At 40.8% G+C, this 17,783-nt stretch overlaps 1 protein-coding gene across 1 annotated transcript in view; it reads right to left on the reverse strand.

Moving 5' to 3' along the window:
• Positions 1-290: 290 nt before the first annotated feature.
• The window catches only part of LOC126457844 (allatostatin-A receptor-like), a 1,203,850-nt gene continuing 1,186,357 nt past the window's right edge, over positions 291-17,783 (reverse strand). The window contains exon 4 of the mRNA XM_050094484.1: positions 291-381. The gene's annotated coding sequence lies outside the window, so the exon portion shown is untranslated. The remainder of the gene's footprint in view (positions 382-17,783) is intronic.

Below are 17,783 nucleotides of genomic sequence, written 5' to 3' on the forward strand. Positions count from 1 at the left end.
AGTTTCTTGGTGGCATCCCAGGTGTCCTCAATCAGGTTCACATTGGTGGCTAAGAGATCAACGTAAGTTCAGTATCACGGTCCTCAACACACTATAACAAAATTCTGGCTTTGTCATGCAGATAGCTATACTGCTATGACATGCCATCGCCATCAAGGAAGATACAAAGCATGAACGGATGCAGGTGTAGTAATCATGTTCAGATAGACCAAAGTTGTCATGGCGCCTTCGGTTATTACCACAGACCCCACTGAAACCAAGGTGAATGTCTCTCATAGCAGAATACTGACCTCGTCGACTTGCGTTGGTGGCGTGGTGCTTGTTTCGAATGGTTGTTCACTTGGATGACGGCGAATGTGTCTGGACACAATCATCGAAGTGCTGTAAAAAGAAACACAATTCATCCGGTCAGGCGACTGTATCCACTGATCTAAGATCCTATCTCGTAAATGTCTAAGTCGAGGCGTCAACTGTGGAACATATAGCGGTCATCTTCTGGTGCTCCTCGTTCAGCTATGTGCGCTGAATGGTGTACTGCGAAACACTCGATATTGCACCAGTATTTCAGTCTGTCATCAGATCTGCCTCAGGACTCGCCATCTCTTCTTTGATGATGTGCCTAATCATAATTTCACCGACCTGCAACGACTTTCCACATATACCGAAGACAGTAGCGCGCAAACAGTAGACACGCTTCGCTAAGAGGTTGGTTCAGGACGCTGGTCCATGACACCCTGCCGTTTGTCATAGCTGTTTATGTCAGTGGATTTCCCAATTTTCGCTCCGTATCGTAGCTACGATGATTCCCCATTCGTTTCTATCCTGATTATGTGCACTACTTGATCAAAAGTATCCGGATGCCCCCAAAAACATACGTTTTTCATATTAGGTGCATTGTGCTGCCACCTGTTGCCAGGTACTCCATATCAGCTACCTCAGTAGTCATTAGACATCGGGAGAGAGCAGATTGGGGCGCTATGTCGAACTCACGGACTTCGAATGTGGTCAGGTTATTGGGTGTCACTTGTGTCATACGTCTGTACGCGAGAGTTCCACACTCTTAAACATCCCTAGATCGACTGTTTCCGTTGTGATAGTGAAGTGGAAAGCACGAAAGCTTACAAGACGACCTCGTCTGTTGGCTGACAGATACCACCGACAGTTGAAGAGGGTCGTAATGTGTAATAGGCAGACATCTATACAGACCATCACACAGGAATCTCAAACTGCATCAGGATCCACTGCAAGTTCCACGGAAATTAGGTGGGAGGTGAGAAAACTTGAATTTCATGGTCGAGCGGCTGCTCGTAAGTCATACATCACGCCGGTAAATACCAAACAACGCCTCGCTTGGTGTAAGGAGCGTAAACATTGGGCGATTTAAGGGTGGAAAAACGTTGTTTGGAGTGACCAATCACGGTACACAATGTGGCGATCAGATGGCAGGGTGTGGTTATGGCAAATGCCTGGTGAACGTCATCTGCCAACAGTAAAATTCGGAGGCTGTGGTGTTATGGTGTGGTCGTGTTTTTCATGGAGGGGGCTTGCAGCCCTAGTTGTTTTGCGTGGTACTGTCACAGCGCAGGCCTACATTGATGTTTTAAGCACCTTCTTGCTTCCCACTGTTGAAGAGCTGTTCGGGGATGGCGATTGCATCTTTCAACACGCTCGAGCACCTGTTCAAAATGCACGGCCTGTAGTGAAGTGGTTACACGACAGTAACATCCCTGTAATGGCCTGGCCTGCAGAGAGTCCTGACCTGAATGCTACAGAACACCTTTGGGATGTTTTGGGACGGCGGCTTCGTACCAGGCCTTACCAATCGACATCGATACCCCTCCTCGGTGCACTCCGTGAAGAATGGGCTGTAATTCCCCATGAAACCTCCCAGTACCTGACTGAACGTACACCTGGGAGAGTGGAAGCTATCATCAAGGGTAAGGGTGGGCCAACACTATACTGAATTCCAGTATTACCGATGGAAGGCGCCACGAACTTGTAAGTCATTTTCAGCCAGGTGTCCTGATAGTTTTGATCACATAGTGTACTTTCTTTAGCACATTCTGTGCTCGCTAAGCCAACACATGGGATGCCGTCTCACGGAGGGCAGTGCTCACAATCTTTTGGCCAACACTGTGTTGTATACAGGGTGTTACATAAAGGTACGGCCAAACTTTCAGGAAACATTCCTCACACACAAAGAAAGAAAGTATGTCATGTGGACATATTTCCGGAAACGCTTACTTTCCATGTTAGAGCTCATTTCATTACTTCTCTTCAAATCACATTAATCATGGAGCGGAAACACACAGCAACAGAACGTACCTGCGTGACTTCAAACACTTTGTTACAGGAAATGTTAAAAATGTCCTCCGTTAGCGAGGATACATGTATCCACCCTCCGTCGCATGGAATACCTGATGCGCTGATGCAGCCCTGGAGAATGGCGTATTGTATCACAGCCGTCCACAATACGAGCACGAAGAGTCTCTACATTTGGTACCGGGGTTGCGTAGACAAGAGCTTTCAAATGCCCCCATAAATGAAAGTCAAGAGGGTTGAGCTCAGGAGAGCGTGGAGGCCATGGGATTGGTCCGCCTCTACCAATCCATCGGTCACCGAATCTGTTGTTGAGAAGCGTACGAACACATCGCCTGAAATGTGCAGGAGCTCCATCGTGCATGAACCGCATGTTGTGTCGTACTTGTAAAGGCACATGTTCTAGCAGCACAGGTAGAGTATCCCGTATGAAATCATGATAACGTGCTCCATTGAGCGTAGGTGGAAGAAACTAAAATGAGCTCTAACATGAAAATTAAGTGTTTCCGTACACATGTCCACATAACATCTTTTTTTATTTGTGTGAGGAATGTTTCCTGAAAGTTTGGCCGTACCTTTTCGTTAACACCCTGTATACTAATGTTGTACATTGTGCGCACTTCGCCCTGCACGCGAGTTGCTTGCTGTACTGGGACTCCAGTGGATTAAAATGGATGTTTAGCAACGCCTGTTTTTCGGTTTGTAATGAAATCGATGATTAGCAGATGTTAAGAATATTGTTCCATGCTACTCGCAGAGTGCTTGTGAATTGTTGTTCTGAATCTAGGGAAGTCCGTATTTTATACCCTGGCACACAAATTGTCTGTTCAGTGAGTTCGGATTGTAAAAAAAGCGAATGCAGTTAGGAATTCACACACTAGCGCAACGGATCTTCATATAATATTATATTATGGAGGAGTCCAGGAGACACAGCATTTATTTCAACACCACGCAATAGGTATTAGTATGAGGTTAAGTATGAGGGGTAAGAACCAGAGGTTGTACAGAGATTCAGGGAGAGCATAAGGGAGCAATTGACAGGAATGGGGGAAATAAATACAGTAGAAGAAGACTGGGTAGCTTTGAGGGATGAAGTAGTGAAGGCAGCAGAGGATCAAGTAGGTAAAAAGACGAGGGCTAGTAGAAATCCTTGGGTAACAGAAGAAATATTGAATTTAATTGATGAAAGGAGAAAATATAAAAATGCAGTAAGTGAAACAGGCAGAAAGGAATACAAACGTCTCAAAAATGAGATCGACAGGAAGTGCAAAATGGCTAAGAAGGGATGGCTAGAGGACAAATGTAAGGATGTAGAGGCCTATCTCACTAGGGGTAAGATAGATACCGCCTACAGGAAAATTAAAGAGACCTTTGGAGATAAGAGAACGACTTGTATGAATATCAAGAGCTCAGATGGAAACCCAGTTCTAAGCAAAGAAGGGAAAGCAGAAAGGTGGAAGGAGTATATAGAGGGTCTATACAAGGGCGATGTACTTGAGGACAATATTATGGAAATGGAAGAGGATGTAGATGAAGATGAAATGGGAGATATGATACTGCGTGAAGAGTTTGACAGAGCACTGAAAGACCTGAGTCGAAACAAGGCCCCCGGAGTAGACAATATTCCATTGGAACTACTGACGGCCGTGGGAGAGCCAGTCCTGACAAAACTCTACCATCTGGTGAGCAAGATGTATGAAACAGGCGAAATACCCTCAGACTTCAAGAAGAATATAATAATTCCAATCCCAAAGAAAGCAGGTGTTGACAGATGTGAAAATTACCGAACTATCAGTTTAATAAGTCACAGCTGCAGAATACTAACACGAATTCTTTACAGACGAATGGAAAAACTAGTAGAAGCCAACCTCGGGGATTCCGTAGAAACACTGGAACACGTGAGGCAATACTGACCTTACGACTTATCTTAGAAGAAAGATTAAGGAAAGGCAAACCTACGTTTCTAGCATTTGTAGACTTAGAGAAAGCTTTTGACAATGTTGACTGGAATACTCTCTTTCAAATTCTAAAGGTGGCAGGGGTAAAATACAGGGAGCGAAAGGCTATTTACAATTTGTACAGAAACCAGATGGCAGTTATAAGAGTCGAGGGACATGAAAGGGAAGCAGTGGTTGGGAAGGGAGTAAGACAGGGTTGTAGCCTCTCCCCGATGTTGTTCAATCTGTATATTGAGCAAGCAGTAAAGGAAACAAAAGAAAAATTCGGAGTAGGTATTAAAATCCATGGAGAAGAAATAAAAACTTTGAGGTTCGCTGATGACATTGTAATTCTGTCAGAGACAGCAAAGGACTTGGAAGAGCAGTTGAATGGAATGGACAGTGTCTTGAAAGGAGGATATAAGATGAACATCAACAAAAGCAAAACAAGGATAATGGAATGTAGTCTAATTAAGTCGGGTGATGCTGAGGGAATTAGATTAGGAAATGAGGCACTTAAAGTAGTAAAGGAGTTTTGCTATTTGGGGAGCAAAATAACTGATGATGGTCGAAGTAGAGAGGATATAAAATGTAGGCTGGCAATGGCAAGGAAAGCGTTTCTGAAGAAGAGAAATTTGTTAACATCCTGTATTGATTTAAGTGTCAGGAAGTCATTTCTGAAAGTATTCGTATGGAGTGTAGCCATGTATGGAAGTGAAACATGGACGATAAATAGTTTGGACAAGAAGAGAATAGAAGCTTTCGAAATGTGGTGCTACAGAAGAATGCTGAAGATTAGATGGGTAGATCACATAACTAATGAGGAAGTTTTGAATAGGATTGGGGAGAAGAGAAGTTTGTGGCACAACTTGACGAGAATAAAGGATCGGTTGATAGGACATGTTCTGAGGCATCAAGGGATCACCAATTTAGTATTGGAGGGCAGTGTGGAGGGTAAAATTCGTAGAGGGAGACCAAGAGATGAATACACTAAGCAGATTCAGAAGGATGTAGGTTGCAGTAGGTACTGGGAGATGAAAAAGCTTGCACAGGATAGAGTAGCATGGAGAGCTGCATCAAACCAGTCTCAGGACTGAAGACCACAACAACAACAATGAGGTTCAGTATATTGTGTAAAAAATTCAAAATACTCACTTTATACACCTACTTCTACATGACTGCTCTATAATTCACACTCAAGTCCCTGGCAGAGGGTTCATCGAACCCTTAGGGCTACTTGTCTACCGTTCCACTCTCAAGAAACGCGAGGGGAAAACGAATACATAAATCTTCCCATGGGAGCTCTGACTTCTCTTATTGCACTGCGATGATGATATCTCCCTTCATGAGTGGGCGTCAACTAACAAGTTTCGCTCTCTAAGAAGAAAGTTACTGTTTGAAGTTTCATGAAGAGATCTCGCCGCCGGCCGTGGTGGCCGAGCGGTTCTGAGCGCTTCAGTCTGGAACCGCGCGACCGCTACGGTCGCAGGTTCGAATCCTGCGTCAGGCATGGATGTGTGTGATGTCCTTAGGTTAGTTAGGTTTAAGTAGTTCTAAGTTGTACGGGACTAATGACCTCAGATGTACAGTCCCATAGTGCTCAGAGCCATTTGAACCATTTTTTAGATCTCGCCACAACGGAAAATGCGTTTCTTTTAATGATTGTGACCTCAACTCGTGTATCATAGCCGCGATAATCGCTTCCTTACAAAACGAGTTGCCTTCTTCGAACTTTTTCGATGTCCTCCGTCAAACCTATCTGGTCATGAAACAGTACCGCGCCGCAATATACCAGAAGAGGATGGACAAGCGTACTGTAGGCAGTGTCTTTAGGAAATGTGTTAAATTTTTTAAGTGTTATACCAATAATGCCCATTGTTTGGTTCGCCTTCCCCACAACATGTTCTATTTGATCGTTCAAATTTAATAGTTCGTAATTATAATCTCTAGGTATTTAGTGGGATTGACAACACTTAGAATTATATGATTTATCGTGTAACATAAAGTTAACGTATTTATTTGAGTACTAATATAACCGTCTTTACACTTTTCATTATTTCGGGTCACTTTTTACACCATTGAGATATTTTGTCTTAACCAGTTTGCGACTGGTTTTTACCATGTGATGACTTTAGTAGAGGGATGACGGCATCATCTGCAAAAAATCGAAGAGAACTGCTCAGATTGTCTCCTAAATTACTTATATAGATTAGAAACAGCAGAGGGCGTAAGCTCCTTGGGGAACGGCAGACATCACCTCTATTATACGTGATGAATTTCCGTTAATTACCACGAACTTTGACTTTTGTAATAAAATATGACGAATCGGATCTCACAACTGAAACGATACACAATAGGTACGCATTCAGTTAATTTTAAATATCTGCTACATATGAAAATTTAAGTTAGATTAGCGTTATGTTGAGATCAATATTTATGATACCGATGCATTTTTAACTTGTATCCAATCTTAAAGGAATTTGGTCTCATTTTACTTTTTTAATTTGTCTCTCTACTGATTTTTTAATACATAGTAACTCTGAGAACCGGCAGTAAATATAAGAGTTACGGCCTTGTCACAACAGACATCTAGCAATTTCAGCTAGAGGTTTTATGTTTCTGCCCTGTTTCAAGTAGGAATGCGGGCGCGTAAAACGTTATACGCTGCCGTCTCGTTTTTATGTCACTCGAAGGTCAGGCAGCTCCGCGTTTTAAAATTCTCGTCATAAAAAACGCGATTTCTATGTAGACGTTCATAGGACATTGCTTTTAACCACTTTGTGCTAAAGTTTTACTGCACAGCTGCGCTCAGAAGCAGAGACAGAGAGAGAGAGAGATAGAGAGAGAGAGAGAGAGAGAGAGATATCAGGTACAGTTGACCAATCGCTCGAACAACGTGACAGCAGCTATTGTGAGGAGTCTGAAAGCGTACCGCGAGGTCAGAATAGCTTTTTTAAACGAGAGTTTTAATTTATTTTAGATGAGCGTACGCCATATCACTATTGTTTTCAGTGGGGAATGGCAATGGAAATGCCGCGCTCTTTGGTTTCTCCTCCCTGTTGGTGTGACTGCTTGATTTTTAAACTCAAACAAACTGAGTTTGAAGTGCCTATCCGCATATGTTCACGTTTGAAAATAACTACCTCTTTCAGATTTTGAGAATATCTGCATATCTGGGAAAGAAACGATATTCTCAAGAACGTGCCTCAGACGACGGCATAATGTTCACATAATAAAAATCCTAAACATTTTATTTTAAGCCGCAGGGGGTGACTGTGATAAAACATGAATGAAAATAAACTTTTTTGCCAAGAACGCTAATAACAATTTTTATTCTCAGTAACCGATTTCGGTAAACAAAGTTACCACTTTTAGATGTGGAAAACATTTAGACAGTGTGATTATATACAAAACAAGTGTGACGTACAGTATGAGGTACAATATGAAAGATAAGACCAAAAAAACAACACACACCGTCAGACAAGTAATTGAATATGTCTTAAAATATCAGTAAATGCACTCTTCCTCATGAATTGGCAGGTACATAACAGACTAGAACAATAATGCATCGGCACGTCAAAATTAAAACACTATATACATGGTTACTGACAACATACTCAGTGACGGACTTACATATAGACCCACGGGCCTAGGGACAGCACCTTAAGGGGGGCGACATTTTCTGCACTGTACTCGTTTTAACCTTCTACGTTTCAAAATAACTGCACTTACAAACGACAAAAATTTTTAATATTGTTAAACAACTTGCTAGTTTAAATAAGCCTTAAGAACGAAATTCGACAATACAAACTTGTAAATGTACATAGTTTACTTGGTGACTGAATGAAATTTTAACATTGGGTTTCTGTCTGGTATCATCTTCATGACTGTTCAAAATATTTTGAGGTAAGCTGTCAGGACGGCAGTCTACAATACAATGTTTGAAACGTTTTTATTCCTAGAATGTTGTCGCCTTCTACTAAACCTTACCATATTTTCCCTGTGAAAATACCGGGACCACTGAAAAGCTGTGATAAACTAATCAGCAGTTTCTTAAATACGGTAAGATGTGTGGGCTTCAGTAAGCAAAACCCGACTCTACTTAAATTTCTTGTAGAAATTACGGGAAAGTATCAAGTCAACCCTCCATTACTGTAATTAATGCGAAAGCTCTGTGGTCTTCAATATTTGAGATTTGGTTTAATGACACCCGTTTAACAAAACATATTGACACTGGGAACGTTTTACATTTTGAAATACGTGTTTATACGAAAAGAACATAAGCAGAATATCTAATAACGTGTGAAATACACTTAAAAACAGTTTAAAAACTTTATTTTTATGTACTTAGTTACTTTTTTTGCCAAAACACAAGAACCGAATTTCGTTTGTCTCATTTATTGTGCTGCAGCCTGCACGATATCAAAGTTCCCGCTCTGTGCAATCGAATTGTACTTGGCATTGCAAATTTTATATTAAACTTCTTAACTAAGCTTATTTTCTTCGAGGAAAGGTTATTTTTATTTTATTTTGGAACAAAAGGTGCATTTGCGTGTAGACATAACAGCAGTGTTTACACAAATGACAACATACCACATCAACTGCCAACAAGACTACATAAACATTGTAGTCTGCCTTCTCTGCACACAGAAACCGCTAAAATGTTGTAAGAATAAGTGGGATAAGAGTCGATCCAGCACAACTCACTGCAAGAAATTCCAAAAAATTATTTGTTTTTTAAATTAGAAAGACAGTGTCAAGAATATTCAGCACATATTTGCGTCCCAGCTAAAATTCCGGTGACGTGGGAAACAGAAGCCAAAAAAGGGACTGTCCCGTTTTCTTTACGAGACGAATTCCAGCCGGCAAGTGTGTTTATTCTGTTCACTGACAACAGAGAGACAGGCGACCAAGAAATTAAATTTTTGTGCATTGTCGTTCTTTCATAGCACCGTTACGTCCAGTAATCCGAGTTGGTCCGTTCATCACTCCGTGTTTAAAGGAAAACTCTTTGTGCTCGTTTGCCGCGTTTAAAGTAAGAATCTTCGTGCTCATGTGCGGTGTAGTACGATTGGAAATGGATACAGTGTTTCTTTCTTTCCTTTTACAATTTTTTCTTTTGGTTTTTGACTGTTGGTTGTCAATTTTGTAACAGTGAATAACATGAATAGCAGTGAAAAAAGTAAATGTGCAAAATTATGTGCGGTGGCATTTATGAAATTATCGCAGGAAAGGCGAGAACGAGAAGCCAGTGTTCTAAAAACGCTGGGAAGAGTAGATAAATTTTTCGTAAAAAATGTTGCTGGTTCGACTTCGAGTTCAAGTAGTATGGATGATATTTTTGGCACTGCAGCTTTTGCAAGAGAAGTAAATACAGACGAAACAAAAGTTAAAAATGAAGAAAATCAAATTGTTCATGATTTCGAGTTTGACGAAAAACTAAGTGTCGAGTCAGAGATTACAAAAAGAAATAACCTCGTTTGTGGTGATCCTGCAGAATGGTGTGTCAATGAATCAACAATCGACATTCTCCTACAACGTGGCATTAATCAAAATCGTAACGGTGATTTTTCCAACTGAAGAAGATGCATAGGTAATAAAAGCAGATATTTGAACAAAAATGTATTTTACCGTAAACTTTTAAATTGTGAATCAACTTTGCGTGATTTTCGAGTTTACTCCTGTATCACCGGTGCTGTTTTTTGTGCACGATGTAAATTGTTTGGAGGTAAGGTCGCGATTTCTACTAATGGTATCGCAGATTGGAAAAATATTTCTAAGATTTTATCTCATCATGAGAATCCACTTGAACACAAAAATCCTGAGTTATCACTCTTAACAAGAAAAATGTCACTATGGAACAAAAGATAACCATTTCGAATCAGATGTTGAGACAGAAAAAAATTTACTGGGGCAGTGTGTTGAAAAGGATGTTTGTAGTAGTGAAGAAGCTGACAGGTCGTGGACTTCCCCATCGTGGATACGTTGAAAGATTCCATTCATTACATAATGGTCAATTTATGATGTCTCTTGAACTTATAGTCGAGTTTGACCCTTTTCTCGCAGAGCACATTGAACGATATGGAAATCCAGAGCAGGGACATACAAGTTACCTTTCTTCAACAATCTGTGAAAAATAATAGAGCTCCTTTATGAACGAATAAAAAGAATTATCATAAGTGAAATAAAACAGGCCAAATATTTCACTATAATAGTAGATTGTACTGTGGACATTTCACATATTGATCAGTTATCTATAATGTTAAGATATGTGAACGAGAATGGTGAACCTGTTGAACGTTTCCTTCTGGTTTTACCAAACCTGGGACACAAGTCCGAAAACTTAGCTGAGGCCGTACTAAAAGTCCTGTCTACAAATTCCAAATTCTGACTGTAGAGGCGAGTCATATGACAACGCAAGCAATATGTCAGGAACCTATACTGGTTTCCAGGCACGCATTAAAGAACGAAATCCGAAAGAGTATTATGTGCCTTGTGCAGCACATTCTTTGAATTTATTCGGCTTTAGTGCTGCAAGCTGTTGGGAAGCATGATCATTTTTCAATGTAGTGCAAAAGCTTTATAATTTTTTTCTCTGCTTCTACACAACGCTGGGATAAAATTCTTTCTTGCATGAAGCCAGAAAAAAAAAAACAGTAAAAAGTTTATCAAAAACACGTTGGTCACCAAGAGTGAAGCGTGTGCAAGTCTGTATGAAAGCTGGGAGAGCGTTATCAGTGCCCTCACACATATTGCCAATAATACGTTTGAAAAACCACTTGTGCGAAATGAGGCTTCAGCTTTATTGAAACTACTCAGCAGACTAGAAACAGTATTCATGATGACAGTTTGGAAGACATACTCCACAGATTTAATAGTGTAAATTTGAAATTGCAAAGTGTAAATGTTGATACTAAAATAGTACATGAATTATATGAATTATATGAATCACTTGGAGGATTTATTGCATCTATTCGTGACATGTTCAACTATTATGAAAATGAGTCCATGGAAATTGTGACTGATATAGACTTTGAATGCACCTATAAAAGATCACGAAAACGCAAACTTCATGATGACGAAGAAGTGGACTCTGAAGAAATTTTTCTGCCTGGAAGGGAAAAATTTAGAGTCGAAACATTTCTCCCAGTACTGGACAACTTGTACACCGAATTAGTCAGGAGGAAGGAAAGTTATAGAGCACTGTTGGACACTTTTTAATAGTTTTCAGTAACCTTAAGAACAGTTCACCTGACGATATTGCTGAATGTGCAGCAAAACTTCAAGCGTCATATGTCACAGATTTAGTGCCTTCCTTTCCTTGTGACTGCCGGCCTGTGTGGCCGAGCGGTTCTAGGCGCTTCAGTTTGGAACCGCGCGACCACTACTGTCGCAGGTTCGAATCCTCCCTCGGGCATGGATGTGTGTGATGTCCTTAGGTTAGTTAGGTTTAAGTAGTTCTAAGTTCTAGGGGACTGATGACCTGAGGTCATCAGTCCCATAGTGCTCAGAGCCATTTGAACCATCCTAGTGACTGTGTACATCTTGCAGAACTTTTGAAATCTTTTGAGATTAGTGATATAGCAGTGGAAATGAGTAAATTGTTTACAAAAAAAGAGGTTACAGTCCGTGTTTCCGAATGTTGACATTACTCTTAGAATATTTCTGTGTATGGCACTTATAAATAGTTCTGCAGAACGCTCGTTTTCGGCTCTTAAGGGACCGAAATGGTACCTACGTTCTGTTTTGTCTGAGGAGAGACTGAACGCCTTGTCCATTCCCCACATCGAAGCCGACCTAATTGATGACCGTCTGAACTATGTAGAATGATCAACGAATTTTATACAGTCAAAGCCAGACGCAAACTTTGCTGACTGGTGAGTTTATTTATTTATTCATTTTAGTTTTAATAATTTTAAATTGTAATGTGATTTTTATTATAATTTAGAGCACATTCATTGGATATACAAACTACGTATTACCTGTTTATTTTACGGTTTCCGATGGCAGAACGCGGAACTGAACCTCGCTTACGAACAGACGTGACCGAAGGCACCCGACAATAGCAAACAATACCCAATTACACAGGCCGCTCGGCGCTGTACAGTCACAAGTCACACTGATATTGTAGTATATTACAACTGAAGCGTGTTCTTGGCGTCTGCTGAAATACTTATTGCGGAAGTTTACGTTATCGGAGAGTAGCTCAGATGATAAAGTGTTAATAAATAACATAGTGCAGTTCTGTCGCTAAATACGTAAAAGATTTGCTAATACCGTTAGAAAGAGCTATGGTTAGAGCAGTAGCTGCAGTACAAAACTGTTCAGCCCTTAGATGGATTAAAGGTATTGTGTACACTTATTATGCACCATCTAGCTTCACAGACTCTAATGCTTTACACGTTAACAATTAGATAATAAAACAAATTTGATTTTTCCGAATTAGTCTGTAAAATTATTTACTAGCGAATCTAGTTCTGCGTTGGTTTGTCTGTTTTTAGTTATCAGTTCACGCACCGAAATAGATTCAAGTATTAATACCGAACGTGCTTTTTATCTGCTACACATGCAAGTTATTAGATCTTAAAACGACAGTTTAATTTTAATTTTGAACGCATCTTTGTAAAAGTACGTATTAATTTCTAATGTACGACACGTTAGCTTCAATTTTTAGATCGTAGCACAACTTTTTTATATTTTCATTTTCAACTCTTTCGTGTAAAAGAACGTATTAAAGGTGAATGTATAACAAAAATGCGTTGTCTCGTACACGCTCAGCTGAATTTTTAGGACATAAACAAAAGTTATATTCCTTGTGCTCGTTTCTGTTGCCTTTCCGCTGCCGTACACCAAGTACATTTCAGGAACCATATTACATTTTGATTGAGCGCGACTAGACCGCTGACGCGTCCTTCAGGACAACGAATAGCAGAGTTCGGAAACAGTTCCCAGATCTCCCAACCAAAACGGCAATTGTGAAGTGATCGTGTAATAGTTATTATTTAAAACATGTTCTTTTTGGATGGGGGGAGGGGGGCATATAATATGGTATGTTTAGGGGCGCAAAATTTTTAAATCCGCCACTGAACATACATCTGTCGTATGCCACTCACAACGGAGTACATCACTGCAGCCAGGGCGCCACTAGACTGGCAGGCGGTGACCAGTAAAGAGAAGACGTTGACAACTCGGCGGACAGGTGTTGCTGGTGTAATATGTATTTCTTCCTTAAAATCATTTATGTGCTTACATTACAGTGTGGCAACTAAAACGTGCAGGAAAATAAATCAAAAACATGTTTTCAAAATTATTGCCAGTTAGTAATTTTGGTGGACTATTATACAATGTACCTTTGTAGAATCTGAATTTGTATTTGGTACAATTACCACAAACTAATATATTATGTATCACTGAACACAGCGTTTAACAAATTACAGAAATCACAGACGCGCGTTCAAAGCCATTAAAATATCTAAAATTTTCCTTAAAAACATTAAGACAGATGTATGGTCTGAATAACTGTGAATGTAATGTTTTAATCTGAGGTGCCAATGTAGTAATCTTCTAATCTGTTACGTGCCTGCCTATTCAAGAGAAAGAGTACTCTTACTGCTATTTTCGGACATACGCGTTAACTTGTATGTTTAGGTACGTTGCTTTGCTGGTGTTTTCTTTTACACTGTACCTGATATTGTGTATTACAATTGCTTTGTATCGTCTATAGTCACACTGTATAAATAAATCGTGCATTTTTAAAAGGACTTACGTCAACTGACACACATTTGTGGGAAACGAAAAAAGCTATTTAATTTGTATTACAGCTTTATATGGGAGTCTTCATTGGCACTGTTGTGTTATATGACGCAAGCATTATTGTAACACGAGAGACTGAATTTGTAATGTTTTATTTTGATAAGGTTATTATCATTAAAAGCTATAAATAGATGCTTTTAAACAAAATACAAGGGACAGAGACAGAAATTGCACACTGCTTTGTATTCACATAAACATTATTTTGAGTGCATGCAATGTAATACGTACATTTCTACATACTACAGTACTAATACATCGTTCTACAACAATGATCAGTGTGTGACAGTCGGTTTACTATTTATTTTGGCTGACGTTGTTTACAGGCGTCTTCAAAATTTGTTCTTAGACAGGTAGGTGTTTGTCATGTAGCTAACATCTGAGTGCTTCCAAGGCCTTGATTTTATTAGACTTGACTGGAACCTTTCCTGATGGATAAGCCAGTTTTTCTGGCGCAGCCAACGGATAATTTTTGGAGCCCAGACTACAAACGTAACTAAAGAGTCTATTGATCGTTGCAGAAGCAGTAATGTAACCCTTTGTGGTGTTCAGAAAACCGAAATGTGAAAATGTAGTAACAGAGAATTTCACCTTCCCTCATCCTCCAGCCCTTTAGAGTTTCTTCAGGAATTCGTTTTCCTGTAGTACGGCTGCCACCATGACTTGAAGTCTAATACTTCAGTAGCGGCAGTCTCTCTGACAAGAGATTTATCTGGTTTCAGACGTAACAGATTCACCTCTGGTTCGTCACGCACATTAAACATTCATTCTTGTTTCCTTACTTCCGTCCTTATAATGCCGGAATTCCTATCGCAGGTTAAAAAAACTGAGTCCTCTCACTGGAAATCAGTGTTCAAATTCCGAGAATCACTTTTGCACAACATAAATATGCTGAGCAGATGCCTGAGAATATATGAAATTAGGTGAATTCTTATAGTATATCCTTGGGAACACTGATTCCATTACAGATAATCGGTAGACACTACTGCCAATATATAATGTAATGCGTTTTTAACTGCATGGACAACAGAGAAAACAATGTACAACACTCAAAACAATAAACTGTTGTTTCTTTGTGAACCCTACTGGTACCATACAAGGGTGCGAGCAGAAAGTATAAAATGATATGTAACATCATCAGCGCCGCTATGTAAGTTAGTTTTCAAAGGGGCTTGATTTACCGCTGATGGTTTTTTACCTTTAAAACGTCTTAAATCATTGACTAATACCCGTACAAAAATAACATTGTTTTTCAGAATCCTATAGAATGTACACTAACTGACGGATTGATACCCCATTAATGTCAGTTCTTACCGTTCCAATTGTAGTAACTGAAGCAATGGAAACTCAACTGCAGCAAATTGTGAACTAATGCCCATTTAAAAATATGCTATTCAAATACCTTCCAGGTCTGAAGATGGTTACTTTTATCAACGATAACGGTTATGGAGAATAAAGGTTATTATTAGCGATATTGACAAATAAGTTTATCTTGACTAATGAAAAAATCATCAAATATTTAAATACGTGCCGTAAAAGCATCTATTGTGTTATCGATTTACGGAAGAGCTGAATTACGCGAATATAAGTACATGCCGAGAAACAGAGCGTGCTCTTGACAATTCAGAAATGGTATTTCTTCAATAAGCCAGAGATAGTTTTACTGTTGACAACACGTGACGAGTGGTGGCGCCCTCTACGCGCTCTATATAAACAGGACCTCCACGGCATAGCAGCCAGTCGTAGACTCACCTCAGATGATGTTGCCCGCAGCTGGCAACGAAACGTAAGGGAGAAGTATTTCTACTATTGGACCACGGCCTCTTAGCCCGGAAGTTTTAATTACTGAAGACGCTGGCCGTGAAAGCCTACACGCTACGATAAGTTATGGAAAATTTCCTGCAAGAAGATTTTATCAAATATCAGCCGCATTTTCACTTTCCATGGCGCGCGGATACCTGAGAGCTCTTGTCCCAGTTACACACCGCCGTAATTTTCAATGGCACTCATCAAATTCTGCCACGATTGGTCGTCCGTCCTTGAGGAACAATATTATTACACTGCAGAAATCAATCACGAGTATTTCTGAGTCTATTCAGGAGAATTGCCTTGATTGGTACGGCCTGCCAGCGCCGTGGAAATGAATCTCAGTTAAGGTTAGGTTCGGGTCGGATAACATCACGTGCTGCGAGAGCGGTGGCCGCATGAATGCGCCAATCAGCGCCAGATAACATCGGCCCCAGATAACAGAGTGCCGGCTGCGGGCGCCGGCGGCTGCCCGAGTTTTTAATTGGACGTCCGGCACACAAAAGCGAATGGAAAGGCGCGGAGCCCGGTTGACGCTGTCGGACGCGGCCAATGGCAGCTCTCCGTTCCCTCTGTTGCACGGTCCCTCTCTCTGTCGTTAACAGCCGACGCCACAATGGGACCCCGGAACGTCAGAGAGCTGACAGCGCTTGTGGCGAAAATTCTCGAGAGCTGAAGAGCAATGCCGAATATATACCCTTAGTTTTAGCGATGTGTTTGTACGAGTGTTGATAGGGTGTAAAAACGACACGTATGATGACAAATTTGCGTCACCAGTTGCAGCTGCATAAACCAAAACTACAGGGTGAAAAGTATTTGGCCGACCAGTGTGGCCGAGCGGTTCTAGGCGCTACAGTCTGGAACCGCGCGACCGCTACGGTCGCAGGTTCAAATCCTGCCTCTGGCATGGATGTGTGTGATGTTCTTAGGTTAGTTAGGTTTAAGTAGTTCTAAGTTCTACGGGACTGCTGACCTGAGATGTTAAGTCCCATAGTTCTCAGAGCCATTTGAACCAATTTTGAAAAGTATTTAAAACGACAAACTCTGGGAGGTTGCAGGGGACATCAAAACAAATATTTTTCCCTAATGTCATTTTTTCCTATGAGGAGTATTTAAACCAGTAGAGGAAGATTCCTCTGGCGGCAAATTAATTAAGCCAACAAACACTTTTCCATTCTTTTATGACCAAGAGATAACACATTAACACAACCCAATTTCAATTACTATAGATTTTCTGAAGGTTACACCGTCGGGTCATGTTCTGTCTGACACGGGCAAAAACCTCTGCTGCTGCTACTATCCGGTCAACCAGATCCTCTTCTGATGCAACAGGAGTTGCGTAAATAAGGTTGTGCATCTCTCCCAAACACTTAAAAGTCCGAAGGGGACAAATCTGGGGATCGAGCAGGTCATGGCACAGGACCACCTCTGCCAATCCACGTTTCTGGGAATCGTCGGTCCAGGAATCGACGCATACGACGACTGAAATGTGCCAGCGTCCCGTCATGTTGGAACCGCATGCACCCAATTGAACAGTCCCTAACAACACCGACCCACACATTAACGAAGAACCGCACTTGATGAGCGCTAGTAACTGTGGCATGTCGGTTATCATCACTCCAAACATCCGAATTGTGCATGTTGAAGACTCCATCACGCCTGAACGTTGCTTCATCTTTAAACAACACAGAGGAAGGAAATATAGGATGCACTTCACGCTGTTCCAGGTACCACTGCGAAAACTGTGCTCTGGGTGGATAATCAACTGGTTCCAGGTTGTGGACACGGTGTAAGTGAAATGGACGTAACAATTGCTCTCGAAGGACTGTTATTACATTCGTCTGATTCGACCCCATGTTACGTGCAATTGCACGAGTGCTGATTGAAAGATTCCGCTCCACATACTGCAAG

The sequence above is a fragment of the Schistocerca serialis genome, chromosome 2 (genome assembly GCF_023864345.2).
Source record: "Schistocerca serialis cubense isolate TAMUIC-IGC-003099 chromosome 2, iqSchSeri2.2, whole genome shotgun sequence".
Classification (NCBI taxonomy): domain Eukaryota; kingdom Metazoa; phylum Arthropoda; class Insecta; order Orthoptera; family Acrididae; genus Schistocerca; species Schistocerca serialis.